Genomic DNA, 10742 nt, shown 5'->3' with positions numbered 1-10742 from the left:
CAGCCCATGGGGTCACAAGAGTCAGGCACAACTTAGTGACTAAATCACCACCACAGTCTCATAATAGCTCTGTGACAAATGTTCTATTTTTTCCCCAATTCAAAAGATGAAAAGAGTGAAGCTCAGAAATTTGTCCAAGAACCAAGTCTGTAAGTTAAGTGTGGTAAGCAGGGTTTGACCCAGGCCTTTGTAACATCAAAATCTGTACTTTTTGGACTTCCCTGGTGGTCCAGTGACCAAGGCTCTGTGCTCCCAATGCAGGGGCCCTGGGTTCCATCCTTGATCAAGGAACTAGATCCCACATATTGTGACTAAGAGTTCCATGCCACAACTAAAGATCCTGCATGCTGCAATAAAGATCAAAGATCCAGGGTGCCACAACTAAGAGCTGGTGTCACCAAATAAATAAATTTTTTTTAATTGGTACTTTTAATTGCTATACTCTATGACTTTCATGAGCTCATGTATATGAAAAGCCTTCTACAACCTAAAGAGTATGCAGAAAATATGAGTCAATCATAGTACTCTACAGTTCCTAAGTAATAAAGCTATTTGTGTATAATTTGAATATTGTCTATCTTGTCCACTGGACTGATAAGTTTCATAATAATTTTACAAACTCTTGTGTCCCAGTATCTAGCACAGAGTAATTACCAAAAACATTTTTTTGAATGACTGAATGAATGCATGGTCCTGCCTTTTGCCTATGCCATGACATTCTCAGCCTTACAATTGGATTGATCCATTTACTAATCCATTTGACAAATGTTAAGTGAGCCTGGCATTCATTTATGTTGAAACAGTTCACAGCTTTGACCTTGAACTTCATAATTGAAGCGGTGAGAACAGAACTCAGGACTTCTTATCACTGATTATTTTTCTGGATAAACAATACTGATATAAATCAAACTTGCTACAGTTTAGGATGTCATCAAATAAGGAGTCTTTCTTGTTAGAAAAATAATGTCATAGGGTCAATTAAGATCCCATTTTAATGTTTTATTAAATTTAATTAAATATTAAATTTAATATTTTATTTAATTTCCTCTTAGCATCATAACATCTTAACATCATAAAAGGCTCAAGCCAGAATGATCCTTGGTGGTCATTTAATCTGACCTCCTCATATTGTGTATAGGGAAAGTGAAGCCCAGAGAAGGAATGACCTGCTCATGGACCCAGTTGCCAGTTACAGAGCTGAGACTAAAGCCCAGTTTTCTGTGCTCTCATCGCAGATTCATTATTCTTTCATTCAACAAATATTCCTCAAGCATCCATTTTGTGCAAGGCACCAGCGGTACAAACTTGAGTCTTACAAAGTTCCTCCAGGGACCTATGAGCTTCAGGGAGCTCATAGTCTGAAGAAACAGACAAGTAAACAATCACAATGCAGTGCGGGAAGGGCAGTGATAGAGGGAAGCACAGGACCATGAAATTCAGAAAAGCGCTGACTGCTCCCCAGAGTCAGGTAGATTTCAGAGAAGCCATGACTGAAGAAGAACTGAAAAGGCAGAAAAGAGGAAGAGCAAGTGTTCCAAACAGAATGACTTGCACGTGTAAAGAAAGGCCTTGAGGCATGAAACAGCACCATATTTCACGGGAAATGCAAGCAGTACTGTATGGTTCTGCAGGCCAGAGGAGCCGGATCAAGGAGAAATCATTAACTGAGAACAGAAGAACAGTGTATTTACCAAGGTTGGATGTTCCCATCTTGTTTCCTTGCCAAATCTTTCATTCAAATTGTTCAAATATCTGTATGTACCCGGAAATCCATCCAACGAAAAATAACAGGTGTTTGGGAGCAGGCACATCAAGCTGATAAATGCACATAATCACAGCCAAGTCTGTAGAGATGCAGAACCAAGGAGGCCAAATAACTATGATTCTTCTACCAAATGAACTTATTTCCTTAATGCACCCCCCCCCAGGGTGCCTGGCTTGCAAGGTAGTTCAATTCAAAAGACTGGACTTGGCATTTGCCTGGTGGTCCAGTGGTTAAGAATAGCCATGCAAAGCAGGGGACCCTGGTTCAATCCCTGATCAGGGAATTAAGATCCCACATGTGCAGAACAACTAAGCCCACTCGCTACAGCTAGAGAGCCCGAGCTCTGCGACTACTGAAGTCAGTGCTTTCTGGGACCTGTGTGCTGTAACCAAAGAGTCCATGAGCCACAAAGAAAGATCCCACATGATGCAATGAAGATCCCACATGCTGCAACTAAGAGTCAATGCAACCAAATAAATAAATACATAAAAATTTAGAAAAGACTGAGCTAGAGACTCATTTCAGCAGTATCTTTACCTCTTTGAGATTCAGTTTATTCAGCTACAGAAAGGGTTTACCTAACTCATAGTTTCTGGGAGAATTAAATGAAATAGCATGCAACACAGCATTAGGCACATCGTAAATGCTCAGTAAATACTACTTGAAACAGTATCTGTATATATGTGTATGTGTTTACAAAGATATACATATCAAAGGTAGAGAGAGAAATATTTTCAGCCTTGAGAATAAAAGTTGTACCCTCCCCAGCACCTAATCCTAAGCCTGGAACAATAGGCCCTTCAGAAAATGCTTGCATAATTAGATAAAAATACACATTTGCTGCATTTATTCAACATTGTGAGATTATATTTTGCAGAAGAGAATTTGCTAGATGAACTAAAGAATATCTCTTCAGGGGCCAAAATTTTTTCTACCACTTTCAATGGAAAAGTTTTATAGACATTTGTAAAAGACTCTGATCCCTTATGTAGAGAATCCTAAACAAAACTTGAAGTTTCTTGAAGACTCATGCTCTGTACGAAACTGTAATGTGCAGTGGAAGTATGGGTTTGTTTTGAAATTTTTCTGTCTCCACTGTTCCTATTTAGCACTTCTCCCTGAGGTCAGTGTGTTTGCGTCTAGCAATCAATCTACCCAGCTGTTATGAAACCAGTGGACCTACGTCCCACTTACTTGCCTGCCATCTTACCTGTTCAATTCCTTTCTTTTCTTTCTGTCTGCCAGTCTATCTGCATGTCTGCCAAATAGACCATAGTCACAGATATTTATCAACTAGTAAAAAGCCTTATAGGGTGGTAAGTAGCACTGGATAAGAATCTTGGGTCCGTCATTTTTCTGAATCTGTGTATATTTAAATTCCTTAAGGAAAGAAACACTGTGCACATAGTAGGTGTTCAATGAAAGTTTGCTGAACGGTAGACCGGCATGAGGACCAGGTAGCACAGTGCTAAAGTGTCTGCCTGCCAATGCAGGAGACACAAGAGACATGGGTTCAATCCCTGGGTTGGGAAGATCTCCTGAGTAGGAAATGGCAACCCACTCCAGTATTCTTGCCTCAAAATTCCATGGACTGAGAAGCCTGGTGAGCTACAGTCCATGGGGTTGCAAAAAGTCAGACACGACTGAGCGTGCACACACACACACACTAATTATTATTAACTAATATCATGATTATGATTAGTAAAACCATTAAAATTATTATTTTTGCTGTCATTGAATGGGTTCTTGTAGTGGGTCCCTCATTTATTTTGTAGGTTTCCATTTCTAATCAAGTATACCCTAAGAAGCACATAGTCAAGTTTGACAAGAAAGTGAGCGTTAAACAATAGCCTATACATTTGAAGTAGGATAGAATACAAGCCCTTCATTTAAATATTTGCAGGGAACCAATACTGTGCCAGTGTGAGTGCTAGACGCCAGGCTACAAACAAGACGTAATCCCTCAAAGAGCTCAGGGTCTAATTAGAAAGACAAGAAAATAAAGCATCTGCTTTTCTTATTTTATTGTTCTTGAATTTTCAAAGTAAATACTGTAGAAATTGTAGAAAACCCAGAGGAAGCAAATAAGCAGTAAAAACATGCATCTATGATCTACCTCCCAAAGATGACCACTGTCCAGATTTTTATATATTTCCCTCCAGCCTATTTTTTCCTGTATGTGAACAATGACTCCTGCTCTCGCTTTCACATCCCTGCTGCCCCTGGAGAGATCCTTGCCATCAGTTTGTACTTGAGACCTGGAAAGGCCAGCTGGATCAGGCCTCTTGGGTTTGGGCATCTGTCCAGAGCGATTCTTCCTCAGGCCCAGCATGTCTAAGTATCCACGATCTACAGATGGTCCCAATAGCTTACCAAGCAGAGGCCTGAGCAGCAGGCTGTTCCTCAGCCCTGCTGGGCTGTTCTCAGAAAGTCTGAGCCAGCTGGACACAGAGGTCCTTTGTCTCAGGATGTCTTTCCAGCCAAGTTTTCATGGTCAAGTCTGAGAGCTGATAGAATTAACATTCACTTGTCGTGCACACACACACACACACACACACACACACATCTCTTGTGACTTCTGCACCATTCAGTGACTTCTGTACCTCATGTGAATTCCAGTTTCTTTCTGTCTGATTTTGTACTTTGACAATGGCCATTGCTGTTACCGTTAGCCCTCTTGTCACCTGTCACATCTGTTTGTATCACTAATTCAATGATTCCCCAATTCAATCAACCACAATTCCTGCACATTTTAATGTGTCCCTTTTTAACGCAAAGCCTGAGATTTCAAAAGTTTGTGTGGTCCCTGGGGCCACTGGTATTATTACCTGCTGACCTACTGACACTTGACCCCCTGCAGCAAGGGCCAGTACGTCCTTTATGCAGGCAAGAGACCTCGGTTCAAAAAACATCTCTGCCACTGACTCACTGTGTGACTTTGGGAAAACTACTTCTTTTCTCTGGGTCTCAGTTTCCCTATCTGTAGAATGAGAGGGTTGAATTCTAAATGCCCTTTACTTGATGAGGCCTGGAATAGTCTGGAGAAAGAGCAGAAAGAAAGGAGCATGAGTCAAACTTTGCCATAGTTCATAACTGGCCCTGGAATGTTATATCCTCTCTCTGGACCTCAGTTTTCCCATCTGTCAATGAGAAACAGGAAACCGTTTGGAGCTAGATGAGTATTCAGGGCCCTTTCAGTTCAGACATTCAAAGGATCTAAGTTTTACTTTCCTGGGGTTGCTATGCACTACTTAAAATGTGAGCTAGAAGACCTTCCACTTACTAGGTTCATGGGAGGAAGTGGGGTGGGGAATAGGAGTAATACAAGAATAATCAGTTTTGATATCACACAATCCAAGGTTCAAATCCTGACTTTGCCACTTACTAGCTGTGTGACCTCAGACAAATTATGCAACTTTTCTGAGCTTCAGTTATATTATCTGTAGACTGGGAAAATAAAAACTACTTTACAAGTGGAGGTGAGAGTTGGAGTGTGTAAACTATCATGCCTAGTGAGTAAAATCGGGCTTAATAAAGGTTACTTAAGGCATCAGATACTATTAGCTATAAAAACAAGAGTTCAAAAGGTGGAAATTCAGTTCCATAAAGAAATGAAAAGACAGAACAATTCTCTTAATTTTTAATAGTTTTTAATTAAAAGAGTAACACAAGTCATTATAGAAAGTAAAAAAAATTAAAGTCATATGAAATTCCATTATTTACCATTTATATTTTTGGTGTATTTTTGTCTAATCCTTTCTTCTGTGCATGAATATATTTTACACAGTGACCACATACGCCTTATATGTAATTGTGTACTTTTACAACTAAGCTTAGATCTTAAACATTTCCCATGACATTAAAAACTTTCCAAACATTCTATGAATGTAGCATATTTCACTTCATTGTGCCCCTACTGTTGGATATTTAGGTTTCTTCAAATGTTTCCAATTGTTAATAACACACCCTGTCTCCACTGACCTTCACATCCATTCTTTAGCCATCTGCCCCTACATTCACATCTTGGACCTTATTGTGACCAGAAACTACTCCATCTCTGAGCTCTCAAGCCCAGACTCCCCGCTCTGTGACTGCGGCTTCCTATCCTCCAATTCTCACATTCTGTTACTTAAAGTACACCTGTTCTTTGATCCCCTGCATTTTTTTTTCAGTCAACTGGCTCCTTCCTAATTCTCATGATCCATCCTTCCTCCCTCCCTCCTCCCTTCTTTTATGAGCCAGGCACTGTACCAAGTGCAGGGGTTGTAAAGTTGTAGGTGTGAATCCATCAACTTGCTGACTCCCTTGCCCATTGCCTTTCTGCAAAAGCTCCATCTGTGTTGTACAAACCTTTCACCGTCACTTTCACTTTGCATCCCAAATTACCTTCTTGAGCCTTACACAACTTCCTCTCTCAGCCACAGCTCTCCAAAACATAGCTCATGACTGTCCTTTTCATTTCCCAGGTCTTCATCCACCCCTCAACCTACCATAGCAGCCTTCCACCCCCAGCACTCCTCTAAGTCATGAAATTGGTCTCCAAACTACAAAATACAATGAATGCTTTCCACAGTTTGCCTTATTTGGCCTCCAAACCACTTTTGACACTAACTGTGTAACCTTGGGAGAGTCACTCAACCTCTTTGAACTTCAGTTTCCTCACTAGTGAAACAGAGATAATAGCATCTTTCTGATTGAACTGTTGAGAGATTCAATAAAATAAGACATAAAGAAAAAAAAAAAATCCACTGCTATACAGTAGACATCAAACAAAAATTAAGTTCTGACATAGCGTTGTCTCCTTGGTCCCTGACAATCAGAAAAGGTTTGTCTTGGCTAGTATAAGCATTCTCTTCTCTTGAAAAGGATAATTTCCCTGTACAATTCATTCACTCATTCAAAAAAAAAATTTTTGAGCACCTGCTATGTGCTTGTTCTAGGGGTTACAGATACAGCAATGAACGTAACAGAGAAGCACTGTGTGTTCTCAGGAAGCAAATCTAATGGTGAGGAGAGGAAGAGAGACAATGAATAAACACATAAACAAGAAATGAAGCAACACTGAAAAGTATTATAAAACATTCAGCATGCAAAAGTTCATGACGGAACCTTTAGGAGTGATGAAAATATTCTATGTATTAATTGTGGTGGTGGTCACAGAGGTGTATATATATATTTCAAAATCCAATGAATAATACAATTCAGATGAGTATTTTATGTGTATAAATGATACCTCAAAAAGGATGATTAAAAAAAAAAAAAAAAGGTTGATTTAAAAAATTAAATCAGGACTTCCTTGGCAGTACAGAGCTTAAGACCCTGCCCTCCCACTGTAGGGGAACTAAGATCCCACATGCCATGTGGCGTGGCCAAAAAAAAAAAAATTAAATCATACAAAAGGATAGATATATATGTGTGTGTGTGTGTGTTTAAGTTCAGTTCGACCATTCAATAATTCTTTAGTAGGCACTTGTCTAAGTCAGGCACTGATTTTGACACTGGAAACAGAGGAGAATCAGGTAAATAGACAACCATAGTCTGTTTACTGACTAACACAAAGGAAGCGCAGAGGTTAAGGGACTTAGTGGAGGCCAAGGCAAGGCTTCCTGGAGAAGGTGACAGCAGGCAGAGCAGACTTTTCTACAGATAAGGTATTGAATTTTATTCATGATTAACTGTCTTAGGGTTTGAGACTTGGAGCCCCTTTTTCTTTGATTCCAAGGATTATTTCAGCTGACTCATTGGAAAAGACCCTGATGCTGGGAAAGATTGAGGGCAGGAAGAGAAGGGGACAACAAAGGAAGAGATGGCTGGATGCCATCACCGACTCAATGGACATGAGTTTGATTAAGCTCCAGGAGATGGTGAAGGACAGGGAAGCCTGGTGTGCAGCAGTCCATGGGGTCGCAAAGAGTTAGACATGACTGAGCGACTGAATAACATTTCAGAAATATCTGTTGATAACATCCTTCAGGATTTTACTCTTGCCACACAGGGCAAGGAGAGTTCAGTCCTTGGGGAGGTGACTGCCCATCTGGGCATATTCTCCATTTCCAACACGAGAAATTGTGGTGTGGGTAAAGCCATCCCAGGCAGGCAGGGTGGGGATGGGGGAGATTAACAGTCAGAAGCTCAGCCTCTCAGGATATCTACAACAAAGGATAGCTGAGGTCAGTCAGAAAATGGGGGACCACCAACCTGCACTTGGAAGGGGCTTATGCCTTGTCAAAAGGTGCCCCCCACGGCACGTCAGTGAAGCTGAGGGTTTCATGCAGCTCATCCTTCAGCCAACTCCTAAACATATCTCCTGTATGCCCCTTCCCCTATCTCTCCATGACCCTCTCCGCAAAGCAGGCCTCTCCACTTTTCACCAAGATAACTATAGCCTCCCAGATGGCTCTGTTTTTACTTTGTTTTGGGAGTATTTTTGTCTCCAATCTCAACTTTGGTCAGTTTCATAGTACATTCTCCACATTTTTTGCTGAAGTGCTCTTTCTAATACCAGGGCCAGATCTTGCTTCTCCCTTTTGTGTTCTTCTCTGGCTCCCCCTGCTTACAGCCAAAGGCCAGGTTCCTTAGTCCCTGCCTGCTTCCCAGCCTCCCTTTAACCACTCTCCCCTTCACACTTTCCAGTTTCCTGAAGATGCCACTGCTGACTGTGTCATAATTGGGAACCTGTGTTGTAGTTGTTCTTGCCTCGAACACCCTTCTCTCCATCCCCACCCATCTGATAAATTCTTGAAAACCCTACTTCGGTTTTACCTTCTCCCTGATCCTTTCCTGTCCAGTCTGCTTGTCTGGGCTTATTCATTCTTTCCTCTGCACCATCTCTGCAGCTTATTCTCAATACAACGTTACTTGTATCACATATTAGGGAATTGAATATTAGAAAGAGGAAAGGGCTTATGAACGCTTTCAGGGTGGAATGTAGTATTCAAATCCTGATTCCCAGATGAGAGCCCTATCCACTGCACCCTCAAAGAATTAATCATATTTTACACACGCGCACACACACACAGAATACTTTGTGGACTAAAAACAGTACCATTGGACATCTGTCCTTAGGTAAATAAGCTCTGCCATGATTCTCTGATGTTCCTGAGACATTCCAGGGAGGAGAAGGAGAACTCCCAGATCCTCTGAGCTCTGTTATTCCATGAAACACACAAAATTTTACTATCACAATTAGTGCTCACATTTTCCCTCCTGAGTTCACTAGTGTTTTTAGGATGACAGGAAGGGAACAAGCATTTATTGCACATCTTCTATATACAAGGGGCAATGCTTTACTTGCGTTATCTCACTGAATTCTCAGAACAATTTTTGCAAGATGTCTTTTGCTGTCCTCATTTCATAGGCAAGGAAATTAATTTGTAGACAGAGTGAACTACTAACCCAGGGTCACAGAGCCAAGGGAGGAAGGAGCTGAGATTTGAACTGTTCAAGGCTGGGGCAGGTGATTGAGGTCTACCTTCACCCCCTGCCCCCACGCCTTCCCACTCGGTGGAGCCTCTTACCCCGGTCTAGGAGCGCCTCGCGCAGGTAGATCTGGCGTTGCACCCGCGCCCCCTGCACGCAGGTGGCCAGCAGCAGTGGCCGCTTGACAGCCCTTTCATCTTGCAGAGGTTGGTGTCCTCACGCCCAGACTTGGAGAGCTGCAGCCCTACCCAGGTATTCTGTGCTGTTACAGCCTCTTCCTGGGCCCTGGGGCGATGGCTGAGATCACCTGCACCCCGCACCTGACTGTCTCTCGTTTGCGGCCTTGGGGATGATAGTGACCGCAGCCAATGGTTAGGGACCACGCGCTGTGAGTGCTGGAGGACGGACATGCGGGGAGGCGACTAAGTGTTGAGGGAGCTAGAAGGCAGGGTCCCTAAGGAGTGGGGGCATGGAGGAGCAGCTGAGGCTGGCCTCTGGGACCCCGAGAGCCTGCTCACTGTTGGTGCAGCCGGTTTCAAAGTGCTCTCACACGTCCTTCCATCACCCTTCTGACGGTCCATCCTTCTCCCCCTTTCCCTTTATTCATGTATCCTTCCTCCCGTCTACCCATCTATCCACTGGGCTTATGCTGGAACAATAACAGTATGATATATGTCTAACAGAAACACCCAGGGAGGAAGGGTGCCCAGAAGAAGCTATAAATCGGCATGAGATCTTAAGGAAGGCTTTCTGAAATGCGTGACAAGGTGAGCCAGGGAGGAAGAAATGCGGAGAGAGGAGCAAAAGGAATACTATGTGCAAAGGCCCAGAAGAGGGAGAGACTTGTCACTTAATATCACTTCTATCATAACCCAATACCATGTAATCGGTGTCATTTCACTTGTTGTGAGGCTAGTGAAGCTCAAAGAGGGGAAAAAAGCACCAATGTTAGTTGATCATCCTATTGTGTGCTAAGCACTGTGCCAAGAACTTACCACGTATTATACCATCTGATCCTCATACTAAATGTATAAGGTGGGTGTTATCTTGTGAGACTTACTTTGTGGACTCTGAGAAACAAAGTGACTTTCCAAGGTTACAGAGATGGGACAAGGAACTAGAACTTAAGCCTTCTCATTCCAGTGCCTTCTCTGCACCTTTATTCAACTATTCAGCTAGTCAGTATCTATTTTTTTAATGTATTTATTTTAATTGGAGGCTAGTTACTTTACAATATTGTATTGGTTTTGCCATACATCTATTTTTTAAGGTCCTACTTTGTTCCAGGCACTGGGCTAGGTGCTGAAGATACAGTGGAGAATAAGGCTGACAATTCTCCTGCTCTCCTGGGGTTCACTTTCTAGTTGGGGAGACAAAATCATTAAGGAAGCAAACAAATATCAATAATAATAGGCATTTGAAAAAGTAACACAAGGTTATGACTTAGAGAGTTGGTGAGAGATGGCAGGAGGCTGATAGGATGGGAGAGGGGAGGGAAGTCCTCCTCAAGAGGCGTTACTGGTTGAGATATGAATGAAAAGCCTTGTACTAATTTGGA

At 42.1% G+C, this 10742-nt stretch overlaps 1 protein-coding gene across 1 annotated transcript in view; it reads left to right on the top strand.

The window, feature by feature from the left end:
• The window catches only part of OSBPL9 (oxysterol binding protein like 9), a 266125-nt gene that overhangs the window by 64818 nt on the left and 190565 nt on the right, over nt 1–10742 (top strand). The window lies entirely within an intron of this gene.

The sequence above is a fragment of the Bos mutus genome, chromosome 3 (genome assembly GCF_027580195.1).
Source record: "Bos mutus isolate GX-2022 chromosome 3, NWIPB_WYAK_1.1, whole genome shotgun sequence".
Lineage (NCBI taxonomy): Eukaryota > Metazoa > Chordata > Mammalia > Artiodactyla > Bovidae > Bos > Bos mutus.
The sequence above is the reverse complement of the archived record's forward strand: the minus strand, read 5'-3'. Positions and strand labels throughout refer to the sequence as shown.